At 49.9% G+C, this 27,575-nt stretch overlaps 2 non-coding genes and 1 pseudogene across 2 annotated transcripts; 2 read left to right on the top strand and 1 right to left on the bottom strand.

Moving 5' to 3' along the window:
* Positions 1-462: 462 nt before the first annotated feature.
* TRNAK-UUU lies at positions 463-535 on the top strand. The gene has a single exon. It is a non-coding gene; the product is annotated as a tRNA-Lys (tRNA).
* A 1,063-nt stretch (positions 536-1,598) lies between these two features.
* TRNAT-UGU lies at positions 1,599-1,672 on the bottom strand. The gene has a single exon. It is a non-coding gene; the product is annotated as a tRNA-Thr (tRNA).
* A 17,883-nt stretch (positions 1,673-19,555) lies between these two features.
* On the top strand, positions 19,556-26,400 carry LOC120385076 (annotated as a pseudogene).
* Positions 26,401-27,575: the final 1,175 nt, after the last annotated feature.

The raw sequence follows: 27,575 nt of genomic DNA, 5'->3' as shown, positions 1-27,575 counted from the left end.
CTTTCAAGTTTAAATGTTGTAACTTCTACATCTAGACCGGGGTGGCCAACCTGAGCCTGAGAAGGAGCCAGAATTTCCCAATGTAACTGCCAAACATGCACCTTTGTATGCAACTGCTGAGTCAGTTGTGAACCTTGCTACCATTATCATTATCCCTTCGAAATGATGATGGTGATGGACACTCGGCTCGATATCCCAGTGTGCCCTGGACGTCTACAGGTTGCATTAGCCAATCCAACCATTCGGCACTTGCAGATGGGCACCTCTGTATTGTGCCTGAGTCTTGTACAGCTATGAGAGGCTGGTAGATGCCGATATTTTCCCCTCTTTTTAACCAGCACTAATACCAGGCCAGGCCAGGGCTGGGAAGAGAGAGAGAGCAGCAGGTTTCCCCAATTGTTTCCTGCTAGATTTATCTTGACTAGCTTCACCTCTGCACCAACTTGCACTTTTCCTATGTGAGCCTGGCTAGCTCAGTTGGCAGAGCATCAGACTTTTAATCTGAGGGTCCAGGGTTCAAGTCCCTGGTCAGGTGATAAACTTCTCAGTATGATTGTAAAAATCTGACTTTCTGGATTCTTCTTTGGTGTTACTCTTTCTCTTCAGGATTTTCCTTTCCTAAGAAGGGCCTTTGTGTGGGGGGGATTGAAGGAACAACTCCTTGACATCCCCTCTGTCCTTGCAGCCTGGAGGAATAAAGGCCTCTGGGCATAGAGCATGTTCCTCCCCTGCACACACACACACACAGACAAACACACAGAATATCCCTAAGGAATTAGAATCACCTGCTGCCTTCCCCTGTCCTGCTGGATCCCCAAATGAAGATGCCCTTCAGCCCAAACCCATGTCCCCTCTTTTCCCAGTGCCCCTCAGACCCAACCCTCAGTCCCTCCTATGCTCACTGCTCCTCACTCCCAACTGGAGCCTGCTCCTCTTCACCCTTCTCCTCTGTCCCAACCCACAGCCCCCTCCTATTCCCAGTGCCCCTCAATCCCAACCCACAGCCCCCTCCTATTCCCAGTGCCCCTCAATCCCAACCCACAGACCCCCCTCCTCATGCTGCTCCTCAATCCCAACCCACGGCTCCCTCCTTCCCTCCAGCAGCAGGTGCTTCAGACCCCCTCAGGAAGATTTTCTTGCAAGGTTTCGTGTATGAGTCTGCATGTGGATTTCACAGTATGTTGGAAATAGGTTGGGTTGCTTGCCGAAATGATCACTGGTGGCTGGTGTTGGATTCCCAGTCTCCATGTTATTGGGGCAGGAGAAACAAAGTGTTGTTATCCTTGATGTGTGAATCAAGGACTCAACCCTGTGTGTAAACTAAATGAGCTGCCCACAGATTCTGGAAGCCATAATGAGCATTTGGTGCGATAGCTCAGACCTGCCCCTGTCCCAGAGGGAGGACCACCTGCAAGGGGCTTGGACCACTGACCTATCAGCTCTTAACTCCCAAACTTTCAGTAACTCTATTATCAGTGCCAGTGAGTGTAATTTAAACCATAAGAAAAACCACACTGGGCTAGACCAAAGGTCCATCTAGCTCTGTATTTTATCTTCTGACAGTAGCTAATACCAGGTGCTCTAAAAGCATCTCAACAAGGCACCACTGGGAGTTGAACCCAGCATCTCCTGTTTACAAAACAGGTACTTTAACCAGCTAAACCATGGTGCCTGCCTGTGGCTAAAGTAGAGTGTCTGCTCACACCTGACTCCTGCATCCCCACCTGGGCCCCACAAAGCAGAGCAGCAGGTGAGGTTTTCTTGCAAGCTCTGTGTGTGTATGAATCTTTGGCCAGGTCTGCACTACAAAGTTATTTCAGCAGAATTATATTGCTCAGGTGTGTGAAAAACACACTATGCTCCCTCAGTTGGCACTGCAATGCCACATCTGGTGACAAAACTGCCCTGTTTTGGTGACCAAATAAAACCACTTCGATGAGCTTTTTGCAGCAAACTTAAAGTGACAGAGTGTCAGTGTAGACGCTGCTGTTCATTATATCACCATAACTGGCCTCCTCCAGTATCCCACTATGCCCTCTGTGAACTCGCCTGCCCTGCATTCCTGCTACAGAGCCATGGGGCCCTCCTTTCATCACTCCGGGAAGTTCTGACAGCTGAGCCTGCTGCTCTGCTCCAGCAGCCAGGAGCAAATCACTGCCGTGGATGCTGCTCTCTCCCACTGCGAACACAGAGCAGGGTGGCGGGAACTTCCTTACATGGGGGCACCGGCATCGAACTGTGACACCCCAGGACACCCCTTCCTAGAGTAGGCTCTTACCTTCTAAACAGGGACGGCTGTTTTCTAGTAAAATCAGGAAAAGGGAAGGAGAAAACTCGAAAGAGGTTCCTCCTGGCACTCATGTCCGTGAACCCGAATACTCTCTCAGTCCTCAAAGAGAGACCTGGAGAAGGAGACTTGCTGAAGCAAAGCCACAGGGTCTCTGAGGTTTCCCTGGCCCCTCGCCCTGTCCTGCCTGGCTGATGTCAGCATCTGTCTGTGAGGTCACCACCTCCCCACCACCTTTGACCAATAGTCTGAGGTCCTGCAAAGGCCTTTGTGATGTCACTGCCTGTCACGGACTCACAGATCGTGCCCACTCTTGGCCCGTGCGGTCTGTGGGGTGCCCCTTTCAGTCGACAGCCCTTCTCGAGGTCCACTCTCTCTCGGAGTCAGGCCCCTCCACCTCCTGGAGCCGCACCTCTCTGAGCCTTAGCACGTCTGTCTCTCGCCGTGGGCCCCCTCAGGGAGTCCATGCGCTCTGGACCCCCTGGGCCTCCTCACCCCCGAAGGGGTTGATGCCCCCTGTTCTCTAGCCGGGTGACCCTCAGCCAGCATAAAACAGGAGGGTTTATTGAGAGTTGAACACAGCACAGGAAACTCTCAGGGCCTCAGGCCTGGCCTCTCACAGTAACAGCACATCCCAGTCCCCTTGCAGCCAGGTGGGCTCTGCCTGCTTCCCCTCGCCAGCCCAGAGCCCCCCTGCTTCCCAGCTGGGCCTCCGATATCCCGGGCCCCAGGCCCCACCTCTGTCCATTGTCTTTTCTCCAGGTAAACAGGGTTGCCTGGGCCTCCTCCCCTCTGCCCCCTCTGGCTGGAACAGGTTGGTCACGGGGTCCTCTCCCCGCAGCCCATTGTCCTCTCACTGGCCAGAACTGGCTGTGACTCCTGAGCTGGGTGTCCGGGTCACCCAGGTCACCAGTCGCTGGGGTCTCCATCCTCCAGGCCATCAGCCAGGGTCCCAAGTCCCTCTCCGATCCTCTGTAACAACAAACTCCCTCTCCCTTGTTAGCCAAAGGGCCCGATTCTCCTGGAGCTTACCCAATTACGCCAAGGAAGCACGGAAACAGGAAGACGAGTACCATTAGCTTTATTGATCGATCAGCTGGCGGGTGTTCTCGTCGGCTAATGCCGAGAGACACACCTTACATGGCCGGATGGGCTTACCTTTATACCCCGAAACAAACAACTTTGTTGACGTCTTATTTGCGTTACTTGGCTGACCCTATAGGTCCTGTAAATGTATCTATAGGGAATATTGAAGTACATAGAATACATATATCAATCAAAAAGGAACAAGATATGCATAACTGTCACGGATACATCCATCATGATAACAGTGCAGCTGCACGGATACATTTATCATTGTAAGGAAGACATAAGATATCCCCTTTAACCCCTTATATTATCATACTAACTACTCTTGGCTTCATGCATGAGAAGATGACCCATTAGGCTAACTGCTTTTGGCCATAAGCAGAAAAAGACAGCTGCACATATGTTACGCCAAGCGTGGGCCTTGCTGATAAGCATGAACTAGGACAAACCAAGCATTAAGCTGATAATAGCTGACACAGGCTTTTCTCTCTGCTTGCATTTTAAGGCCTTAATTTTACTTATGCTAAGGGCCTTGAGTCTACCTATGCTAAGGGCCTAGTCTTGCTAACAGGCTTGTATTGGCCTATTTTTCTAACAGCTTTCCCCCCTTAAAGCATTTTAAGAGCTTAAACTTCCCCACTCCTCTGCTTCCTTTGGCCGATCCTCTGGCCGATATAAAGTCATTATTTGCTGATAGGTAACATGGGTAGCCAGTCGTCGAACTATAGCGACCAAGCAGGGGGTGAAGCAAGCGAAGGTTATAAGGGTAACTATAACAAGCATAAAAAGCAAAAAGCCTTTACGAAACCATCCCATTTGTGGCAACCAGGATGTGAACCAGTCTGTGTCCCACCCACCCCAGGTTTGGACTGGGACGTGGGCGAGTTTTCTCATTTCTTTGGTCAACTGTTTCACTGTTTGCCCATTGTCATCTATTTGCAGGCAGCAATTAGACTCATTAAGTTTTGCACAGAGCCCGCCTTCCTCCGCCAGCAAGTAATCAAGAGCTAGATGATGTTGGAGGATGGCATTTCGCATTTGGGTTGACTGATCTGCCAGCAGATCTAACGCTGCAACTGTCTGGTTGGTTAATATTTCCAAGATAGCTTGCAGCCTGATAATGCGGTTCAGATTGTAAATTGGTTCCCTAGCTCCCGTGACAAGCTCGGTGGGATTCCAGGTGGCAGGCCCATAATGTTTGATGATCCGCTCTGGGGGCCACTCCTGAGCTCCCCAGGCCTGGGAACTTCCGGCAGTTAAAGTGGAGTCCACAAACCGCTTTTCCCTAACGAGATCATCATACACTCTAATTCCTAGTGTGTTTCCCCGGTTTTGGGGCAGGAGAAAGAACAATGGCCGAATATACCCCACATAACATATCCCCGACCAATTTGGTGGAAGTCTGCGATAGGCATAAGAGCCACAGATCCAATAATGGCCCTTTAGGGCCCAAGTCCCATTAGCAAAGGGCCATCCCAGGTATCGGGGTCAAGGGTCGTTCATAGTATATGTGGTTGCCTGTTCCTAGGGGTCCTCCGAATGGCCCACCCATCACGGAGGACGGTACCCCATCAGCAGCACAGTATTCACATTTCCATGCTCCAGCTCCTGCTTTCCACACACACTTACAACCTGACCTGGGCCTGTCGGTATTAGACCAAAAGTGTCTGAAGTGAGTTACCCGAGTTCCATTAGAGTGCTGCCATGCCCACTGATACCACCGGATCACATGCTTTTTACTAGTGGTGTTATCGCGTTGACAGGCTAGAAAGAGGGAATCAAAGAACCCATCTAGTCCCACTGCCTTACAACCCTCACCGGTATGGTGTTGGAAGGAACATCTGACCCAGCTACTATTGGTTAATTTCACATGGGTATGGTTCCATCGCCCTCGATATTTAGAGCAATCATAGGTGTGACAGCCAGGATGATGGTAGCAATCATATCCCGGGATAGGGTCCAACTACATTTACTTTCCCCACATACCGGCCCCACGCCGGGTGCGATTAAGGCAAAAGATTCCCATGCCAGCGGAATAGAGCCGCCAGGGCTACTATCTGTGGACCATTGCTCCGTGCCATTATGCACGATGCTGAGGTTACTCAGCAAGTACTTGAGCTGCACTGGCTGGGCTACCCAGGGCCATTCATCCAATTCCCTGGGCCACCGCACACCCAGCAGTTAGTGAGGTTAAAGGAACTTGCAATTATCTCTCTAACTGCAGAAACCTGTTTTCCCAACCATAAGAGCAAGCAAGGAAACAAAACAGAAACAGGAGGAACAACTTCATTGTTTCCTTCTTTTAAGAAGTCCCTTTAAGCCCTCCAGTCCGTGATACTCCCAGTTAGAGTCTTCACCTGTGTCACCCGGGCGTCCGGGCCGGGGAGCAGAGGCTGTTGTCCTCTTCGGTTGAGGCGTCCTCTGGATCCGAGCTAACAAAGCGTTTAACTCGCGTGCAGTGCGTCCATTTGTCGCTTCCAAGAACCTTGGCGGCAGCTTGGCTGATGGCGAAACAGTATGTGGGCCTTCCCACCGTGCTGTGAGAGGATCACGCTTCCACTTCTTGATAAAGACCGGTCACCGATCTGGAGCGAATGCACGGGTCGATCCAAGGGAAGGGCCTGGAAGGGTGCTGCGTATCGGTGTAGCTGAAACAAGACAGATTGCAGCGCAGAGACCTGTTTCCACAAAGAGTCATTCCCTACCTCCCAGCTTACATTTTCCCGGAACCCGGGGATGAGTACTCGGGGAGGGAACCCGAAAACCAACTCAAAGGGTGAGAGTCTCAGACCCTTACGGGGGGCCCTTCGAATGCGAGTAAGCGCAAGCGGCAAGGCATCAGGCCACTTTAAACCAGACTCTATACAGAGCTTTGTTAAAGTATCTTTGAGAGTCCTATTCATTCTTTCCACCTGGCCTGAGCTTTGTGGCCTCCAAGGAGTATGCAGCTTCCACTGGATACCAAGGGCCTGCGCTACCTGTTGGACCACTTGGGAGATGAAGTGACTTCCCCGATCTGACTCAATTACTTCAGGGAGGTGGTATCTGGGAAGTATTTCATGTAGCAGGGCCTTAGTAACTGCTCGAGCCTGACAGTGTCGGGTAGGAAACACTCCACCCACCCGGTAAGCTGATCAACAAAAACAAGCAAGTATTTGTAGCCTCGGCAAGGGTACTTCAGCGAAATCCACTTGCCACCTTTGAAAGGGTAGGCAGCCCAGGGTCGGCCTCCCAGTGGAACAGGGGGGCCAGATCCCTTCTGGTTAGTGCGTTGACAAACAGAGCAATTATTGACAATTCTCTGGGCTTCTGTATGCATACCCACTGCTCTAAGGGATCGGGCAGCCAAATCAACCATCGCTCCCGATCCTAAATGTCCCTCTTTATGCAGGGATTGAAGAATCTCCTGGAGCACCGGACGGGGAACGAATATTTCTCCCCCGGGTAGTTTCCACCACCCAGAGGGGGTTTGCCGGGCCCCTGCAGCTTGGGCGCAGGATACCTCCTCTGTCGTGTAACGGGGGACAGGAGTTTCAGCCTCAGTGTCCTGAACTAAAAGAAGCCACACAGTTCCCCTGCGTGCTGCCTCCTTCGCAGCCAGATCAGCCAAACGATTATACTTGCGCTGCTCTGCATCAGGAGCTTTCCCATGTGCACGGACATGGATGACGGCGACCCGCAGAGAAGCATTAAGGCTTCAAGCAACAATTTGATAAGGGTCCCATGGGCAATTCTTTGGCCCGAGGCTGTAATGAAACCCTTTCTTTCCACAAGGTCCCATGAGCATGTACTACCATGTACGCATAGCAACTGTCAGTGTATAGATTTATGGTCTTCCCAGCCCCAAGCGAAGAGCTTCGATGAGAGCAACTAGTTCTGCTGCTTGAGCGGATAGAGAGGAGCTGAGTTTAAAGGGATACACCACCTCTGTGCTTCTAATTATCACAGCAGCCCCTGTGTACCGCTTCCCATCTAGTACATAACTAGAACCATCGACATATGCCTCAAGATCAGGGTTGGGCCAGGGCAAATCTGAAAGATCGGGACGGGGTTTAGTCTCGTGCTGCAGGACTTCGACACAGTCATGGGTCGGATCAACAGCACCACTGGGAGCCTGAGGTCAGGCAGTAAGGTAGCTGGGTTGAGAGAACTGACTGTTTTAAAGGTGAGGTTCGGGGCTAGTAAAGTCCCACCTCATATTTAGTATGCCGACTGGGGTTCAGATGTCTATCCCCGCCCTGTTCCGAGTATCTGGGGCACTCCGTGAGGCACCACAACCTCAGTGTCCCCACCAAGGGTTAACTTTTCGGCTTCCTGTACGAGGAGAGCAGTTGCAGCAACAGCCCGCAAGCAGGCTGGCCATCCCCTGGCAACTGGATCTAAGACTCTGGAATAATAGCCGATGGGTCTCAGGTCGGTCCTGACTTTTGACAGAGGACCCCAGACGCTACCCGGCTCTTTCGTGGACATACAAGGTAAATGGTTTCCGTGGATCTGGGAGAGCCAGAGCAGGAGGCTGAATTAAAGCTCTTTTAAGCTCTTGAAATGCTTTCTCTTTGTCCTTAGTCCACTTCAATGCAGCAGACCTTCTTTAGTTAGGGCTTCATATAGGGGTCTGGCTTTTCCCCCATAGTCAGGGATCCAGAGTCGGCAAAAGCCGGTCAGTCCCAGGAAAGCTCTCAATTCTCTGGGGTTCTGGGGCTGAGGGCTGTCGAGTATAGCCTGGATTCTATCGTTACTTAAACTTCGACTCCCCTGACTAAGGCGGTACCCTAGGAAAGTGACCTGCTGTTTAACCAGTTGTGCTTTTTCCTTAGAGGCTTTGTATCCCTGTGCCCCAGGAAGTTAAGGAGTTCTACAGTTTGTTCCTTACAAGTCTGCTCTGTCTCAGTACTTAAAAGTAAATCATCGCAGTACTGGACTACGTTGCACGCAGGGTGGCGAGCTAGGAAGGGAGCAAGGTCCCTCCGTAGCTGACTCCCAAAAATTTCGGTGCACAGGTAAGCCCCTGCGGAACAACAGTCCAGAGGTATTGGGCTTTGTAATGGGTGTCAGGATCCTCCCACTCAAAGGCAAACAGCTTTTGAGATTCCTGATCAAGGGGATGGAAAGAAGGCGTCTTTTAAATCTATTACTGAGAACCAACCATGGCTTTTGGGTATCTGTCCTAGAATCGTGTGGGGGTTTGGGACAACAGGATAAGGCGCCTCTATTAGCTTATTGACCTGCCTTAGATCCTGCACGAGCCGGTATTGTCCGTTAGGCTTAGGCACTCCCATTATCGGGGTGTTATACGGGGACGTGCCCTCCCTTAGCCACCCACATTGTACAAACTTTTGAATCAGAGGTTTTAACCCGATTTGGGTGGCTAACTTAAGGGGATACTGTCGGACTCGGACGGGGCAACTCCCTTCCTTAAGGGTGATGTGTACCGGCGAGGCATTTTTAACACGGGCATGACCTCCCTCCTCAGCCCAAACTCTGGCATTGATGCCTGGCAGGGAAGCCTCGTCAACCCCGTGGTGTGCTAGGGCAGGTTTTACAGCAGCATTAAGTAGGGCCATCTGATAGTTGGAAGCTTGTTGTTTTGGGAGCCTAACCTCCATAGCCCCATTAGTGAACGAGATCTCCGCCTGTAATTTAGTGAGGAGGTCTCGCCCTAGCAGCGCAATGGGGCAGGAAGGGCTGCAAACAAATTGATGGGATACTTGGCGGTCCCCTACTTTCACTAAGAGGGGGAGGGTTTTCTTTAGTGTAATGTGCTGCCCCTCTATTCCTTGGACCGTGACACACCCTTGGGCTCTGGCTCGTGGTGCCGTGTCGAGGGGTAGTAAACTAGAGTAGCCCCTGTATCAATAAGGGCTGTAATCGGGCCCTCTACCTTAATTTTTACCGTGGGATCCAGACTGGCGGGTTGTGCTGCCAGGAGGGGCCGTTAGGTCCCCGGCCTCCCTATAGGGTAGCCCCTTCCCCGTGCCACCATAGAAAACAGGCACGGGTGAAGTCCATCCGTGTGTCCCTCTCCTCTAACCTGTCGGCGGGGGCATTCATTTCTCCAGTGTCCCTCTTCCTTACAATAGGCACACTGATTCCGACCCAACCGGGAGCCCTTTCCCCTGCCAATTGAGCCTGAGCGTCCTCTTCCCTTGCCCCCCTTTTCCTCTCTTCCTTCTCTCAGAGCCATAGCCAGTCTGCGAGCCCCTGTCCTCTGCTCCTTGTCATCCCTGCGATCATAAACCTTCACCGCAATCCCCAGGAGCTCCTCTATATTTTTGCCTGCAGCTCCATCTAGCTTCTGTAATTTCCTTCTGATATCCTCATAGGACTGTCCAATGAAAAGGGGGATTAATACCTGCTTTCCATTGGCAGTCTCTGGATCGAGGTCAGTATACCTTTTACAGGTATCGCTGGCGCTCATAAAAAGCGGCTGGATTTTCATTTTTCTCTTGTCTCACATTATACAATTTAGCCCAATTTGTGGTTTTCCGAATACAGCGTTTCATTCCCTGTACCACTGCCACGGCATAGTCATGGTGTTTTGTTATGTCTGGAGCCGCTGTATGTCCCCAGTCGGGTGGTGCAGTAGGGAGCCGTTCAGCTAAATCCTCTTCCCGCACCCCCGATTCTCGTAAACACTTACGGGCTTGGGAGAAAACTAAGCGTCTCTCTTCTGCAGTAAGAAGGGTATCTAGGGCAACCCTCATATCCCCCCAGGTGGGCTTATGGGCTGTAACCAAGGTCTCAAATACGGCAGTCAGCGGGGCAGGGTCTTCCGTAAACGGGATTCTGGTGTTTCCAGTTATACAGATCGCTGGTGGTGAAGGGGACATATACCATAGTCAGGACACCAGTACCCCCATCACCGCCAGGAAGCATAGTCTCCCGTAAAGGGCACTGAAAAACTGGGCCAGCCTTGCCGGGAGTCCCCGAAAGGGGCAACAAACGTGGAGCTCCCTGTCCCCTGCGCCTTGAGGCCTGTCCTAGGATTCTGTTTAACTCGGTCTGCCACTGAGTCACCCTTATCAGAGTGCTCTGAAACAGACGGCTCATCCCCTCGCTCTATGGCCGAGTCTATCCCTGCAGCCTCCTGTGTGTCAGGCAAGGGTTTTACCACTATGGCCGGGGCTTCCGCCTTCGGGGAGGAAGCGAGCTGGAGCCTGTGGAGGTGCTGCTGCTGCCACGACCGGGAGTCCTGTATATACAGGAGGAGGAAGCATTGGGTCAGGGGCAGAAGGAAGCACGGCAGGCGGACGGGGGGTATCATAAGGGGGACAGGGCTTTTTAACAGGGGCGCGGGCTAATAAGGCTCTGATAGCTTGTGCTCTGCATTCCCGTAGCCACGGGGATTGGCCACGAGATCCTGCCAGATATCTATATAGGGTATTGATCCCAATGCCCATCCCAGTGACAACGTTATGTGTAGCCTGCACTGTTTCCAGTTTGAGTGTTCCCCCTGCGGGCCACCCCACCCCAAACGTTGGCCATTCTAAGGTACAGAATTTTTCCAGATTATCTTTACACAGTACCATTCCATAATCTGCTTGGCGTCTAAACTCTGGCCAATTTTCTAACATACATCCTAGGGGTGTCGGGTAGACATGCTTTGTCGGACCCCATTACACCTAGATATCAGCCTGGTCACGGGTTCGGCCAACTCCTTGCTTTCAAGATATTCCGGTCCCGGAAATTCCTCGCGGAAGTCTTGGGGCGGCTAGAGTTGGCTTAAGTCCTAGACCAGGCTAGTGCAACCGCGGTTTCCAAGTTGTCAGTACAATGTAAAACACAAGTATTACTATCGCAAACAAACACAAGAGGGTAGTATTTACATTCCAATACTCATTCAGCACGGTCCACGAATCAGTGGAGTTAGTAAAGTTATACATTTGCCGTGCCTGAACCTAGGTACCTTATCAGAAAACTTTTACCCACACACCTTCCTATCTGTGGGTTCCTTTACCATTAGGGGCCCAATGTCCCAACCCTCACTCTTCGGGCGTTAATCCTCAAACCCAAGAGGTAACGCACTTACGCGCCCGGAGTGGCGCGTCCGGCAGGTGGACTCCCCTCTTCTGGTACTGTCTTGCTTCCGTGTCGGCTGGAGTTCTCTATAGAGGCGTAGCCGTCCCGGTCGATTGTGGCGACCGGGCTCGAGCAAACCAATAGCTCGAGGTGGCCACTCTCCTGAGCCGTCCTCGGCCGCGGTCAACGCCCCAACAGGAGAGAAGTCGGCGTGGAGTCGCCAATTTGTTAGCCAAAAGGGCCCGATTCTCCTGGAGCTTACCCAATTCGCCAAGGAAGCACGGAAACAGGAAGACGAGTACCATTAGCTTTATTGATCGATCAGCTGGCGGGTGTTCTCGTCGGCTAATGCCGAGAGACACACCTTACATGGCGGATGGGCTTACCTTTATACCCGAAACAAACAACTTTGTTGGCGTCTTATTTGCGTTACTTGGCTGACCCTATAGGTCCTGTAAATGTATCTATAGGGAATATTGAAGTACATAGAATACATATATCAATCAAAAAGGAACAAGATATGCATAACTGTCACGGATACATCCATCATGATAACAGTGCAGCTGCACGGATACATTTATCATTGTAAGGAAGACATAAGATATCCTTTAACCCCTTATATTATCATACTAACTACTCTTGGCTTCATGCATGAGAAGATGACCCATTAGGCTAACTGCTTTTGGCCATAAGCAGAAAAAGACAGCTGCACATATGTTACGCCAAGCGTGGGCCTTGCTGATAAGCATGAACTAGGACAAACCAAGCATTAAGCTGATAATAGCTGACACAGGCTTTTCTCTCTGCTTGCATTTTAAGGCCTTAATTTTACTTATGCTAAGGGCCTTGAGTCTACCTATGCTAAGGGCCTAGTCTTGCTAACAGGCTTGTATTGGCCTATTTTTCTAACACCCTCACCTCGTTAAACCAGTAACACCCGGGGACACTGAGTCCCGCTCCCTGTGCATGCGAACCACTGGAAAACACAGAAAACCCTAAGAAAATCCCCCACTTCGACACAGAGCCCAGCAGACCTCTCCTCCTCTGGGCACCTAGAGCAGAGGCGGCTGGTACTGACGGCTCCAAGGGAAGGCTTAAAAGCCACAGAGCAGCCGAGGGCAGGGCAAGAGGAGGGCAGGACCATGCCTATGTGTGGCCAGCAGACAGGCACAAAAACACCCAGCCAGGCTGCTCCCTGCCATGCCAAACCCCACTGAAGGCCACCCACAGACCAGCATGTGGAGAGGCTGCTGATGCTCTGTGGCCATTATCGAAGATGGTAGGAAAGCAGGGCCAGCCCCCCGGTGGCGCCTCTTACCGTTCCCACTCTCTGTGCTCACTTTGGCAGTGGGGCAGGAGATTTTACCCCAGCTGGCGAGAAGCAGAGAAACACCCAGGCTCCCAAGGTGCTATGTAGCAAGTACCCTCCAGCACAGGGACAGGCGCACACTTGGAAGAGGGAAACTGCTCCACACACTAGCCCGGGCAGCCGCCCATTTTCTCTGGCAAGTGAGGAAGGGCAAAGGCGAGACTGGAAGCACCTGGGGCTCATGCCCCAGCCTTTGTGACGCCCAACCCCCAACTCCTTCCCGGGGCTCTAGCTGAAGCCAGAGCATTGGCCTGAGCGGCCAAGAAGAGGTTCTAGCCCTGAAGGGAGCAGGACGTTCAGCACAAAGGTAAAACTGCACAAGCACAACCACGAAGGGACTCGACCCCTCGATTGCCTGATTCAAAGTCAGACGCCTTATCCATTAGGCCACGTGGTCACACAGAAAAAGGCCCTCCAGGCACTTCTTTGGAAAAGGCGACACTGACACATCCAACAAAGTGGGGATTCACCCACAGCTCATGCTCCAATACGTCTGTTAGTCTATAAGGTGCCACACGACTCTTTGCTGCTTTTGCAGACACTGTGTTTCTCAGGTCAGCTACTGAGGGGGGCCAAGACTCCCTGGGCACAAGAAGTCGCGTTCCCAGTGAGATATGAGACTTAATTCTCTGGAGCCAGGTGCAGGGTTTGGCAGGGAGGCTCAGGCATGGGGGATTGGGGTGCAGCGGACGGACCGGCTGTCTAGGTGCAGAGATTTAGTTGCACTGAGGCACAGGAGGGAGGAGGAGGAGGAATCCTGCTGACAGGCAGTGGCCAGGGCCGGTGCAACCACTAGGCAAACTAGTCGGCTGCCCAGCGTGCCAAGTGGTTGGCGGCACCAAAAAGCGCACTCAGGGTGGGCAGTGGAGTGGAGGTGAGCTGGGGCAGGGGGCTGGGAGGTGCGGGGGGAGGGCTGCCCGCAGCAAGTAACGGGGGTGGGGGCGTGCAGGTGAACCGCTCCCTGTCCCAGTTCACCTCTGCTCCGTCTTCTCCCCTGAGCACGCTGCCCCCTGTCTAATTCTCCTCCCCTCCCAGGCTTGCAGCACTAAACAGCTGATTGGCACCGCAAGCCTGGGAGGCAGGAGAAGTGGAGCTGTGCTGGCGAGCTCAGGGGAGAAGGCGGAGCGGAGGTGAGCTGGGGTGGGGAGCTCCTGCAGGGGGGGCTTCCCAGTTCCACCCCACCCCTGCATGGTAAGTGGAGTGACCCAGCCCCAGCCTGCTCTGCTCCCCTGGCTCATGTTGGTGTTGGCTGGATTTGTGCAGGTGTTCATGTATGTTTGCAATTGTGTGTGTGTGCTCTGCTGCCCTCTGCCGGCGCGACAACTGTTTCTCTGTATGTCACAGCCCCCGTACCGTCGATCCCGGTGGTGATTTCCCCATGTTACAAGGGCTGGCTGGCCTGACCCTTCTCCCCTCTGCAGAGTGTGGTGCAGCTCACCCCCTGTGGGGCAGAAGTGCCAAGGTGCAGGGTGCTGGGCTCTAATGCACCTGGAGAGCAGCTCAGGTGAGGCTGGGCAAGGTAATAATAATTGGAGATATACCAATCTCCTAGAGCTGGAAAGGACCTCAAATGGGCATCAAGTCCAGCCCCCTACCTTCACTAGCAGGACCAATTTTTGCCCCAGATCTCTAAGTGGCCTCCTCAAGGATTGAACTCATAACCCTGGGTTTAGTAGGCCAATGTGCAAAGCACTGAGCTATTCCTCCCCCCTATAAGTCCATAGTCCAGAGGGTTGAGCAGGAAAGAGGCACAGTGGAGATGTTTCCAGGGCCTCACATAACTTCTGCCATGTGGAGGGAAAGCCGTTGTTTCAAAGTCCTCAGCACAGCTAGTGGAAAATCACAGGTGAAAGATGGGAGCTTGGAGTCACATGGGCAAGTCCACATCCATGCTTGATTTTGCTCAGTTATTGCAGGATGGATACTTTGCAGGATACGTCAGATGGAACGTTCACAGAAAAGTCTGTTCAGTGTAGATGGGTGTCTGCCATGGTCCACTGTGAGTTGTGTCCTTTTGATGGGCCACTCACTGGCTAACTACCTTGTGGGCGTTACCCCAGGAGCAAACGTATTTGAAATACAAGTATGGAGCCAGTGCTCACAACTTCAAGTACAAAAATTATACATGCATACAAATAGCATCATCATATTCAGCAAATCATAATCTTTTCATACACATCTTACATGCCACATTTTGTACCAGATTTGTAGCAAATATATAACAGTGGTTGCAATAATGATCTATATGCTCATATTTTAATCAGATAATGTCACCTGATTTTTGCATCTCCCTGTCAAAATACAACTGACACGTGTGGCTTTCTACAGAGTGTCATGATGTTAAAGTTAGAAGTCAGTCTCTGTACTTGTGTGTAGGGGGTATTGCTTTGTGCCAGGCACACCGGGCTGTTAGCTGCACCCACTGTCCTTGCCAGGGGGCCCTGCTGAACCCTGGGCGGCTGCACTGCAGTGCTGGGGTGACTCTGCAGGGGGAGAAGCTGCTGTGGAGCAATGTTGAGCAGGTGCAGGAAGGAGCCGGGTCACTATTCACATTCTGAACTGCACAATTTTCCAAATTTGGGAATGTCCGAGAACAATTCTAAGGGGAAGGTGAATGCAGATCAGTGACACTGGAGGTGCCCAGACCACCAACGGGGGCGGCGTGGAAATTAATAATGGGAAGATCATTTGTGAAATGAATCGTCACTGACAAGTATTGTCTCTGTCTTCACGTTGTGGTGTTAGTTAGAAGAATCAGGACATATTTTTACTATATTAATTAAACACTTAATTTTATTTAATCAAGCCAAAAACTTAGTGTCACTTATTTTTTCTCTGTCCTAGCAAGAATGAATTGAATTTCGTGACTTTCTGGAAAGTGCAGAGAGATTGAATGTGGGGAATTCAGTCTCTGTGTTTGTGAGCTGATGTTTTCCTCTCACAGGTCAGTGCCTGCATTGAAATACCCAGAGGGATCTAAGGGCTGGTGTACGCTGGGCACTGAACTGGCAGAGCGACGTCTCTCAGGGTGTGAAAAATCCCCACCCCAGACCCATAGAGTTAAGGTGACCTAAGCCCTGGTTAGAATTGTTCTGTCAATGCAGCTATTACAGGGATGGGAAAACCCCTCTAGTCACTGTCTACTCCAAAGTGCTATAGCAGTGCCACAGCAGCGTTTTAAGTGTAGACAGAGTGAAACTAGATCTGGCTCCAGTTTGCACTGTGGATGCTCAGGTACTAAGACTACAGTAATAATAATAACAATTCAGTGTTTCTGTAGTTAGCAGGATTTGAACCCACACAGGGCAACCCCAATGGATTTCTAGTCCATTGCCTTAAACACTCAGCTACAATTACTTCATATATGGGTGCTTGAATGTGGGTGAAGGACTCAGGCTGAGAAATGATTTTAAAAGGGGTTGTTTCATTTATTGGCCTGATTAAAAACTATGCCTAAAAGGCAGCCACTGTTGTTAGTACTTGTACCTGTGTAGGGACACCCCAATGGGTGTCAAGTCCATTGTCTTCACCAGGGGCAGTCGATTATTTTATCAAGGTACAAATTTCTTGGTCAAGTTCTAATCACCAGAGAAAACAATACACTGCTGATAAGAAGAAGTACATAAAAAGATTTTGCAGCCACCATGGGCATAACTATGATGTGTGCAGCCCAAGGTTTTCCTCCCCCCAGCCACACATCCTCACCCCCTCATGCTGGCTCGTCTGCTTGGCCCCTGCCCCTCTCGGGGGCGCTGTGCAACGTGGCTGGGGATTGTGCAATGGCCCAGCACCAGGCAACACAGAACGGACACCACACGCCCTGCCCTGCCTCACCTGAGCTACTCTCCAGGTGCATTGGAGCCAGTGCCCTGCACCTCGGCCCTCCTGCCCCCAGGGGGTGAGCTGCAGCCCCCGCCACACTGCGCAGAGGGGAGAAGGGTCAGGCCAGCCAGCCCTTGTAAGATGGAAATCACCACCGGGGTCGACGGTATGGGGCTGTGACATATGGAGAAAGCGGTTGTTGCGCCGGCAGAGGGCAGCAGAGCATTCGCACACACATACACACACACACACAATTGCAAACATACACAAACACATGCATGAATCCAGCCACACACACACACACACTTGCTAATATACACAAACACCCGCATAAGTCCAGCCAACACCAACACAACTACTAACAGATGCAAACACACACACAAATCCAGCCACATGAACACACACCTGCACAGCCACAATAACCCCCACAGCTGCAATAACTCCCCCACACAACCACTGCAGAAAACCAGACATACACAAAAACACACAGAAATAGACACACACACACACACCATCCCCATTCTGTACACACACCTTGGGTCACTCACTGTGACACTGACCACTTCAATTGGATGGGGGGCCCAGCACCGTGGCTATTCCCTGCCCTCCAGGGCTTGTGTAGGTGGCAGAGTGAGGCCACAGGAGGCACGATCCAGTGCCAGCCAAGGGGGGCTTAGTGGTTGGGAGGGGTTCTGTGTGTTCTGCACCACCTGGTTCCTGGCACAGGCTCCTTCCAGGATTTGCAGTTCTTACCCCATCAGAACTTCCTGCTCAGCCCCCTCCTGCTGTGCAAGATGGTTGGGGGGGGGAGATGGGAACTTGTGAAGGTTTTTTTCTTCCTCTGAATCATGTAGCACTGGCCACTGTTGGTGATAGGATACCTTATAGGCCCACTGACCTATTTTGCTATGGAAAATCCTATGGTATATTAGATAGTGAAGTACATTATGCAGGGGAACAGGATTACACCTTTCACCAAAGCATCCAGAATTGGCCACTGTCTGAGGCAGAATATCAGCTAAAATAGACCTCAGAAAGTTCTGGTGTGGCATACTGTAATGTTCTATAATAGAAGATTGAAGAAGTAGACACATTTGTTTTGCCTCCCTCTGAAGCATTCAGCATTAGACACTATTGGAGATAGGACAGCAGACAAAATGGACTATTCATCTATTCCACCGCATGGTAGTGGTAATAATGATTGGTAGATTATCTACAGTGCTTTTCATTAGATTGCTGAGTGCTTTACAGAAGAGGTCAGTATCATTTTCCCCATTTTATAGATAGGGAACTGAGGCATGAGATGCCGTGACTTGCCCGCGGTCACCATGGTAGGCCCGTGAGACAAACCAGGTCTTCTGAGTCCCAGTCTAGTGCTCTAACCACTAACCACACTGCCTCCCGTATGGTTTGGTATTACACAGTGAGATGCAAACAGTGCATGATCGCCATTAAAATATCATGTATTAGCCATTGTTGGAAATGAACCCACACTACTTAAACAACTGATTTATCCCTTTATGGAGAAGCCTATGGTATGATATTGCACAGTAGGATACATAGGAATTAAACAGCTGTGTCCTGGCCACTGGTGAAGACAGGATACTAGGTTAGATGCGTCAGTGGCTGATCCACTGTCAGTACTTCTAGTCTGGCATGGTGGGTGAAGTATGTGATGATGGAGAGGTGGGGTGCATTACACTTTTCTGGGAAGCAGTGTTACTCAATCTCTTCACATTAGCAACTCCTTATTCAACGCGAAATTGTTTTGTGACTATTCCCCAGACATTTACTATTGAAAAGTAAAATAAACAAACAAAAACAAACCAATGGTAATATATTTAATCTGTGCCTGTACTTGTTTTCAAAGGTTGACCGAGAACACTTGACCTTGAAGAGTACGGACGAGCAGGCAGTGGGAGAGGGCTTTTTTTGCCTTTAATAATTAATAATACATAGCTCTTATATACAATAAACTCAGGCCGACCTAGCTACATCACTCAGGAAGTGAGACGTTTGGTCCCTCTTCCCCCCATGCCGTGGCTATGCCAACCTAGGCCCTGGTGTAGACAGGGCTCTGTGATTGACGAATTCTTCCCAGCTGCCTGCCTGGGGTGGGGTTATGGGGTGCGGAACAATGTTTATGGTGGGGTGCTGAGAGCCACTGAACCAACCTGTACATCCCGTGTTTAATGGAACCACTGCAAGTCAGGGGGTGCTGCAGCCCCCCCCCCGCAGTTCCAGCACCTATGGGTGAGGATGGCTGACTACAGCGACTGAAGGACCCCTCTGGCCGCCGCAGCGTCTACACCACCGGCGCCCAGCGACACGCTGCAGGGCCTGGGGGGTGAGGGGGAGCAGGGCCTTGGCATCAGCCCCAGGCAGCGGGGAGGGGGCAGGGAGAGGGGCACCACGGGACGGGCGGCGGGCTCCGGGGCGGGGCTGTAGCGCCACTGGGGGGGGGTCCCCTGAAGCCCCCGGCCTGGGCCGCGCGTCTCTCATTGGGCCTTGGACTCCCAGCCCCGCCCACAGCTAAGCCGCCGTTTTGTTTCCCTGCCCCGCGCCCCCCGCGGCCGCGGCTCCCGCCTAGGCAACGAGCGCGGCCAGCTCCGCGATCGGGTCGGACTCTCGCCTCCCTCCCTCCCTCCCGGTTCGGAATATGCAAATACAGCCACGCTGTGATACGATTAGTTAAATTACCGGCCCACCCGCCGGCGTCAAGTTCTGTTTATGCAAATACAGCGGCACCCTGTAGCTCTTTTTGGAGCCCGCCCTCCCTCCGCTCCACCCCGTCCGGCCGCCGGGCCCCGGCATGAAGGTTGGGGAACGCGGCCGGCCGGCCCGCCTCCTTCCTGTGTGCGTCACTGAGGGGGCGTGCTCCGCTCGCCGCGATTGGCTCCTGCCGGGAGGCGCGGCAGGATTGGCCGGCGGGCGGGAAGGGGCGTGGTATATAAAGTGAGGCGGGGCCGGGGCCGCTCTCCAGGCTGCAGCTTCGCTTTCGCTTTCTCCGCCTGCCGGAGCCGCTGGCGCTGGCCGGGTAGGAGCGGGGCCTTGTCTGGTGGGTACCCGCGAGCGGCCGCGGCCCGGCCGGGCTCTCGGGGGGGGGCGGTCGCGGGTCAGTGCTGCCCGGGGCACCACCTGGGGCGGAGCGGGGCCCGACGCAGGGGGTGGCGAGAGCGCAAGCGCTAGAGCGCCTGGCTTCCCTGCCATGTGATGCGGTGGGGGATGCTGGGACATGTAGTCCAAGGGCCTAGCCCACATGTGGTCTGTGTGAAGTGATGCATGCTGGGGTCTTAACACCTCCGCTTTGATTCCTGGCTGCTGCTTTGGTGCAGTATGGAGACTTCGCTTCCCAGCATGCAATGTGCCCCCTTATCCCATGTGGCTGGAATGACCTGCTGCTGCATGCCGGGAGGTTCGCTCTGCAGAGCAGGATTAAATTGCAGCTACGTTTTTTCCATCCCGTCATCTTTTGTTGGCCAAATGGCTCAAATTACAACATGTAATACAGGATTCTGTACCCTAGGCATGGACTGTGGCTTGTCTACCGGACTAAAAGGCCATGTGACCTTAAGGTTGAGCTGTAAATGTAGACTTCATGAGTCATTTAGCTACTAACTTGTAAGGGATTTTGTCCTATCAGATAAGCTTTTTTGGTTCACTCTGAGGCCACATGGTATCCTGTGCATGTTGTGTGCCTTTGTTCTAGTAGCTACTCTGCAACTCAACTCCACGTTAATTATTGATACTTTGCACGTAAGCAAATAGAAACATGAGCTACTAAACTCATGAAGTTTAAATCTTGCTACTGTTGCTAATGTTTTTAGTTTTTTTTAAAAAGGAAAACATTAGTTCCACTAACTTCTATCTTGTACCTGATGTAGGTCATTTTTAAACATGGGCTAACAAACTGAAGTGTTTGCATGTGTAGTAAACAAGCTTCTTATTACAGGCAAAATGTCTAAGGGGCCAGCAGTTGGAATTGATCTTGGCACCACGTATTCCTGTGTTGGTGTCTTCCAACATGGCAAGGTGGAAATCCTTACCAATGATCAGGGTAACAGGACCACGCCAAGTTATGTTGCCTTCACAGATACAGAGAGGCTGATTGGCGATGCTGCAAAAAACCAAGCTTCAAGGAATCCTACTAACACAGTCTTTGGTAAGAAAAATGAAATGAGACTTTAAAACTGGGATCAGAGTACTTCAATCGTGTAACCATTAAACTGAATAAAGTTGCTGTATCATTGCTTAGCTAGCATAAAGTGTATAGCTCTTCAGCATGTTACAGGGTATAGCATCATGCAGAATTGGGCTCTCTAATTTGGATGTAGATGGAAGTTAGAGGCCTCGCTTCTCCATTGTTTCCATTTTGGCATCAGTTTAGGTAGCAGTGTATTTGCTTTCGATGAACACATTCTGGGAATGGAGGAACAAATGCCATCTTTTTTACAGCACATCCTGTTGTGCAGGTTGGTGCTCAAATTGGCATGAGGCATAAGTTATTTAGACTCCAAGTTTGATTCATAGTCCTTAAGCTAAAATGATCCTAGTTAATTATTATTTTCAGCTTTCATTGAGTTCAGCTGTTCCATTTTAATTAGTATACAGTTGGACTTTAAATCAGTGGTTTTCAACCTGTAATCTGCAGACTGCCTAAGATATCCAGAGCAGTCTGCACATCCAAGGTTGAAAACTACTGCTCTAAATCATGCAACCTCCATTTACCCTATAAAGTGGAGATTTTTGCTGTTGTCCTGATACTAGTAGATAGGATGGCTTAAATGTGCTCATACCATGGCAGGAGTTAAGTCTCCATAATTCCAGTGACCAAAATAGCTAGATATTTGGGGAGCGGAGTTATTGTGGGAGTTGCCTCATGTTAACTTAGACACAGGACATAACTGAAATGCTAATGACAGCATGTGTTTGTAGAATGATGAATTGGAGTTGTTACTGATAATAGTTAACCCTTTTCAGGTGCAAAGCGGCTGATTGGTCGTAGATTTGATGATGCTGTTGTCAGTCTGACATGAAACATTGGCCTTTCACTGTTGTGAATGATGCTGGCAGGCCAAAAGTCCAGGTCAACTACAAAGGGAAGACCAAAAGCTTCTACCCAGAGGAAATATCTTCCATGGTATTGACTAAGATGAAGGAGATTGCAGAAGCATACCTTGGGAAGGTGAGATTAAGAGCTGAGTTTACTCAGCTAACTCTCCTAAATTTAAGGGGTTAATAGTTTCAAACCTAGCTTGAGCTTGATTTCATCTACCATGTAGATGAAAGTCTCAGATGATTCTGACTTCTTTCTCCTGCCCATAGACTGTTACCAATGCTGTGGTCACAGTACCAGCCAGCTTTAATGACTCCCAGCGCCAGGCCACAAAGATGCTGGAACCATTGCAGGTCTCATTGTGCTCCGGATCATCAATGAACCGACAGCTGCTGCTATTGCTTATGCTTTGGACAAGAAGGTGAACAAGCTGTACTATAACACAGCTAAACAGCATAGTAGATTGTTGTTAATCAGTTCAATATTGGTGAGATGTAACATCAGTAACAAAACTCTCTATTCCTTACAGGTTGGAGCTGAAAGGAATGTCCTGATCTTTGATCTTGGTGGTGGCACTTTTAATGTTTCAATCCTCACTATTGAGGATGGCCTCTTTGAAGTAAAGTCAACTGCAGGTAATAACCACTTGGGTGGGGAGGACTTTGATAACCGCATGGTCAATCATTTCATTGCTGAATTCAAGCACAAGCACAAGAAGGATATTACCGAGAACAAGAGAGCAGTTCGCCGTCTCCGCACAGCTTGTGAACATGCAAAGCGTACCCTCTCCTCTAGCACTCGGGCTAGTATTGAGATTGACACTCTCTATGAGGACATTGATTTTTACACCTCGATTACCAGAGCTCGTTTTGAAGAGTTAAATGCTGATCTGTTCCGTGGCACTCTGGATCCTGTGGAGAAGGCCCTGCAGGATGCCAGACTAGACAAATCACAGATCCATGATATTGTACTGGTTGGTGGGTCCACCCAAGTCCCCAAGATTCAGCAACTGCTCCAGGATTTCTTCAGTGGCAAAGAGTTGAACAAGAGCATCAATCCTGATGAAGCTGTGGCTTACGGTGCAGGTAACTCATTCCCCCAATAACTTTTTGGCTTGTAATGCCAGGTTTGATCATGGGTATAGATGTATGTAAAGTCTGCAAAAGACTAACACAGCACTCAAGCCATGGCTAGTAAGCGATCGTCTCCCAGGTTTACACTTAAATGTTGGTGACCTGTGGATCACAATGGCATCAATGAGAAATCACTTACACTTAGTTGAATACTGTGCATATTTCTTAAATCCTATTGGATAGCATCTTTCCAGTTCACTTGCGTTGATGAATTTGGTTCCAAATTCATCCATACTTTCCACCAGAAGTGGACTGATAGTTAAAATCTTCCGTGAATGTCCGAGCGAGTTAAAAGAAACCTGTCTTTCCAGTGACAGTATTTTACTTTGTAGTGTCTTCACACAGCTTCTTTTTTTTTTTTCCAGCTGTTCAGGCTGCCATCTTGTGTGGCGACAAGTCTGAGAATGTAGCAGACCTGCTGCTGATGGATGTCACTCCTCTGTCTCTTGGTATCGAAACAGCTGGACGTGTCATGACGGTCCTGATCAAGCGAAACACTAGAATCCCCATCGAGCAGACTCAGACATTCTCCACTTACTCTGACAACCAGCCTAGTTTTCTGATTCAAGTATGTATCTGGGCTGGAGTAATATTCTTCAAATGGTTAAGGGGCTGCTACTCAATTCCCTTCAGTCTCTGTACTGCAACAAAACTAGCATAATCTGGTCTCAGGTACTGAGAACCTCCAGTTTAAACTTCAAACTCCTCTTGTAAGGAAGTACTGTACTTGTAATGGAAGTTATCTGCTGATGAGTGCGCAGGTCAATCTCGGTGAGTAGACTCTCTCTTAAGGCATGGTAGGTTTTGAAGAATCCCTTCCCTGTTTGAGAGTTGATTTGTGAAGGAGTAACTTACGGCTGCTATGATAACATTCCAAAAATCATTTGTAGCTTCTACTAGAGGTTGAAAAACCCATGTTGGCTCAAAGTACCTTCCTTGGATGTCTGAGCGACCATAACACATACTTCACTTGACTTCCTGATCCTCAGGAAAATACTAGTTTGCAAGTAACACAGATTAAACTTCATATAGCAAAATACTTACACTCATCTTGTTGGCCCTTGTTTCTTCTCCGCCCTGCCCCCACCCCCGGCCAGGTCTATGAAGGGGAGAGAACCATGACAAAAGACAACAACTTGCTGGGCAAGCTTGAGCTGACTGGCATCCGTCCAGCTCCAAGGGGTGTACCTCATCTTGAAGTAAAATTTGATATTGATGCCAATGGCCTCCTTAATGTGTCTGCTGTGGACAAGAGTACTGGCAAGGAGAACAAGATCACAATTACCAATGACAAAGGTAGGCAGTGCATAGTCCAGGTGGGGTGGGGGAGGAGATGCAAGAGGGCTGCAGTAGTTTGTAGGACTGCATAATGTCACCTGAAGTGGGTGGGTGAGTGCATATACCAGTGATTCGTAGAATGGAAGTCCAATCTTATTGCTCTAGGGGTACTGGAACCACCAACTCCAGCTCCTTTCCCAGAACAACCACCACCTTGCTGGGGTGTACCCCAAGCTAAAGCAGCTGCCTGGTCACCCATTCATGCTGATGAGGAATGTTAAAACCATGTTGCAAATTACACAGGCATTACAGTCTGATAAAACCTTAACATTGGCTTGTTTTTTGTTTTGTATTTGTTCCTCTCATCTTCAGGGATACAGTGGTTCTCCATACTGTACACTCCAAAAAGGAAGTATGGGTTGATGTAGATAGTTTGAAGCCTAAAAATCTCATTCCATGAGTACAATATTTCTTATAGTAATGTGGCCTACAAACTTAATCCAACTGACTTACCGTATCTTACAGGTCGCTTAAGCAAGAAAGACATTGAACGCATGGTCCAGGAAGCAGAGAAATACAAAGCAGAAGATAAGAAACAGCTTGATAAGGTGTCTTCCAAGAATTCTCTAGAATCCTATGCTTTCAATATGAAGGCCACTGTTGAAGATGAGAAGCTCCAGGGCAAGATCAGTGATGAGGACAAACAGAAAATCCTGGACAAATGCAATGAAATTGTTATCCACCCAGTTGATAATCAGGTATGTGAAAATTATAGCTCCATGAGAAGAATTTTCATCATCCAAAAACTGGAATTAAAAGCTCCAACAAAGCTTCCTGACTCATTTTAACCTGACAAGGAACACACTTATCGAAGTGTGCAGCAACAGATGGGCAAGTCTCCTGCCATTGTAATCTTAACTAGTGTCTTTTTGTATTGTAATGGCTTACAGAAGGCAGCAGTACCAAAATCCAAGGTGGGATCCTAGTTTCTATGGGCAGGCTGTAGCTATTGGCCTAGATTGAGTGACAGGAGATAGCTAATGGTCGCTATGACGAGAGTGACACCAAAGCCATTCGTAGTTTCCACCAGCAGTCGAAAGACTTGTGTTGGCTTAAAGTACCTTTCTTGGATGTCTGAGTGACCATAAAATCTTTCTAAAAGACTTGCCTTAATAAATGGATTTCTCCTGGTGGTACAAGATACAATGTCAGATCAGATTCTAGTTACCAACTCAGCTAAAAGAAAGGGATTCCTGAATATTTCCTTTCCTGAGTGGACATCTTGCACTCATGAATTGAATTAAAAAGCAATTCCTTGCCAAAACTGCTCTGACTGTCTCTTTGACTGGCCTATAAGATGTTAACGCTGTAGATTACATAGGTTCCAAGCTCTTTAGCAGTGGTTACTGTTAATCTGTAGCTTTCCTTCTGCTTAATTTTTTGTCCATATTTACACTTTGTTCTAGATTCTGAATTCCTCTATGTAGCTTGTCAAATGCCTAGCTTGGCATACTACTCTCCCCCACCTATCCTTGTCACCCAGGCAAGCGGAAATTGACTAATAGTGCAAGCCTCCCCCACCCCACATGGGGTTTGCATAAAGTACACTGTGGCTTAAGCTGCCATCTTAACCCTGACCCAAGGTAAATGGGAAAATATAAGCAGTAGGTTGGTTCTTGAGCTGGCTTTCCAGGGGCACACTTGCAGTGAGTGTACAAATTGTTCTCTATATGTTCCAGGCTGCTGAGAGAGAAGAGTTTGAACATCAACAGAAGGAGCTGGCGAAGGTCTGCAACCCCATCATCACCAAGCTGTAGCAGAGTGCAGGAGGGATGCCTGGTGGCATGCCTGTTGCATTCCCTGGTGGTTGGAGCTGCCCGATCTGGAGGGGCCTCATCTGGACCTTGAGGAGGTGGATTAAATGCACAGGAAGCAACCTTCCACAGCTGGCTATTGTAATAAGAGGAGGCCCTGAAACAAAGCCTTGTATTAGAGGCCCAGTATGAAGCCCAAAGCCTGGACTAAAGTAATGGTCAAGACTTTACTAATGTAAAGCAAAGTTAAGCTGTGAGCCAGAGGCAGGCCCTGCTCACAGAAGCTGGCAAGGAAAGAGCAAGATACAGACCTAAAAGGTCCTGGACACCAGGTATCAGACCGTTCCAATACTTGCCCATTCCACACAGATAACAAGGAAGAGGCTGACCCATCCTGAAGATGGGCAAAGGGGTAATATGATGGATAGAGTTGTTTTGTTCATACCAACATGTGTACAAGGTGAGAGGCGGCACCTTGCTACGCAGAGGGGTTGTACCTCAATACGTCAGGACTGATGTATAACTTGTTTGTACCTGGGGATAAGAATGCATCCCTGGGGCAGTGGAGTGTCCTGCCACTGACTGAGCCGGTCCATTGTTGGGGGCACATATTTGTAGTATGTCCTGTAGAGTCTGCTGGAAACTATTACTGTGCTTCGTTTGACAATAAACCTGGCCGGGTGCCTTATTAGAATCTGCGGTCCTTGGAAGTTCTCTCAGGGTCTGCTGTCAGCTCTCTGCAGAGCCAGGGTAGCACACAGAGGGAACATGCATGCAGCCAACTGATCTGAACATTGAACAGAGCAGAGTACCACACTGGTGGCATCTGACACCCAGGGGCGGCTCCAGGCCCCAGCACACCAAGCGGGTGTGGGGGGCACTCTGCCGCTGGTCCCGCGGCTCCCATGGACCTCCTACAGGCGTGCCGGCAGAGGGTCCGTGGGTCCCGCGGCTTCAGTGGACCTCCCGCAGGCATGCCGCTGTGCTTGGGGTGGCAAAATGTCTAAAGCCGCCCCTGCTGACAACAGCTATTTCTTAGCATCGAAGCAGTTGAAGAAAACTCCATTTGAGCTGCTATATAAATTGTTTCTGGGCATTTTAGGCATTCTAAATCCTTGAACATGTGCACAGGGATGGGAAGGTGAACACGATTGCACTTTATTAGGGGGGGTGTGTGTGTGTGTGTGTGTGTCCCACACCTATGTCTACGAACTTTTATGTAGCCTGATGCACAATAACGAATGGCATAGGGGTCTTCCCACAGACTAAGTACACCACAAGAGAGTGATATGCGTACATACCTGTCATCAGTGTGTACACACACGTGCACCTATGGATTAACTGTACTCTAATATTTCTGTGGGTGAGGAATGGAATCTTAAACTTTAAGTTTCAAGGGAATTAGGCTAAACTTGGTTTCCTTAAGTTTTATTCTTATTTTGTGTATTAGGTTTTGATTTAAGTTAGCCAAGTAAAACCCTAGTCAGCTTTAACAGCTCTTAGCATTTTCTAAGCACTGCATCCCTCACTTAAGAATTGAGAAACCTGAACTGCAAGGCTGGTCCTGTGTCTCTAACCACCAGGTTATCAAGGAAGGGTGTGAGTACATTAACCAAAACTTTGTTGCATATAATACTATATTCTCATATGTAACTTTTTAAATAGCAGTAATGCAATTGTAACTTTGTAACTTTTGAGTATTTTACCA

The sequence above is a fragment of the Mauremys reevesii genome, linkage group 17 (assembly GCF_016161935.1).
Source record: "Mauremys reevesii isolate NIE-2019 linkage group 17, ASM1616193v1, whole genome shotgun sequence".
NCBI classification, from domain to species: Eukaryota; Metazoa; Chordata; order Testudines; family Geoemydidae; genus Mauremys; species Mauremys reevesii.
Note: the sequence above shows the minus strand (reverse complement) of the source record. Positions and strands in the feature narration are given on the sequence as shown.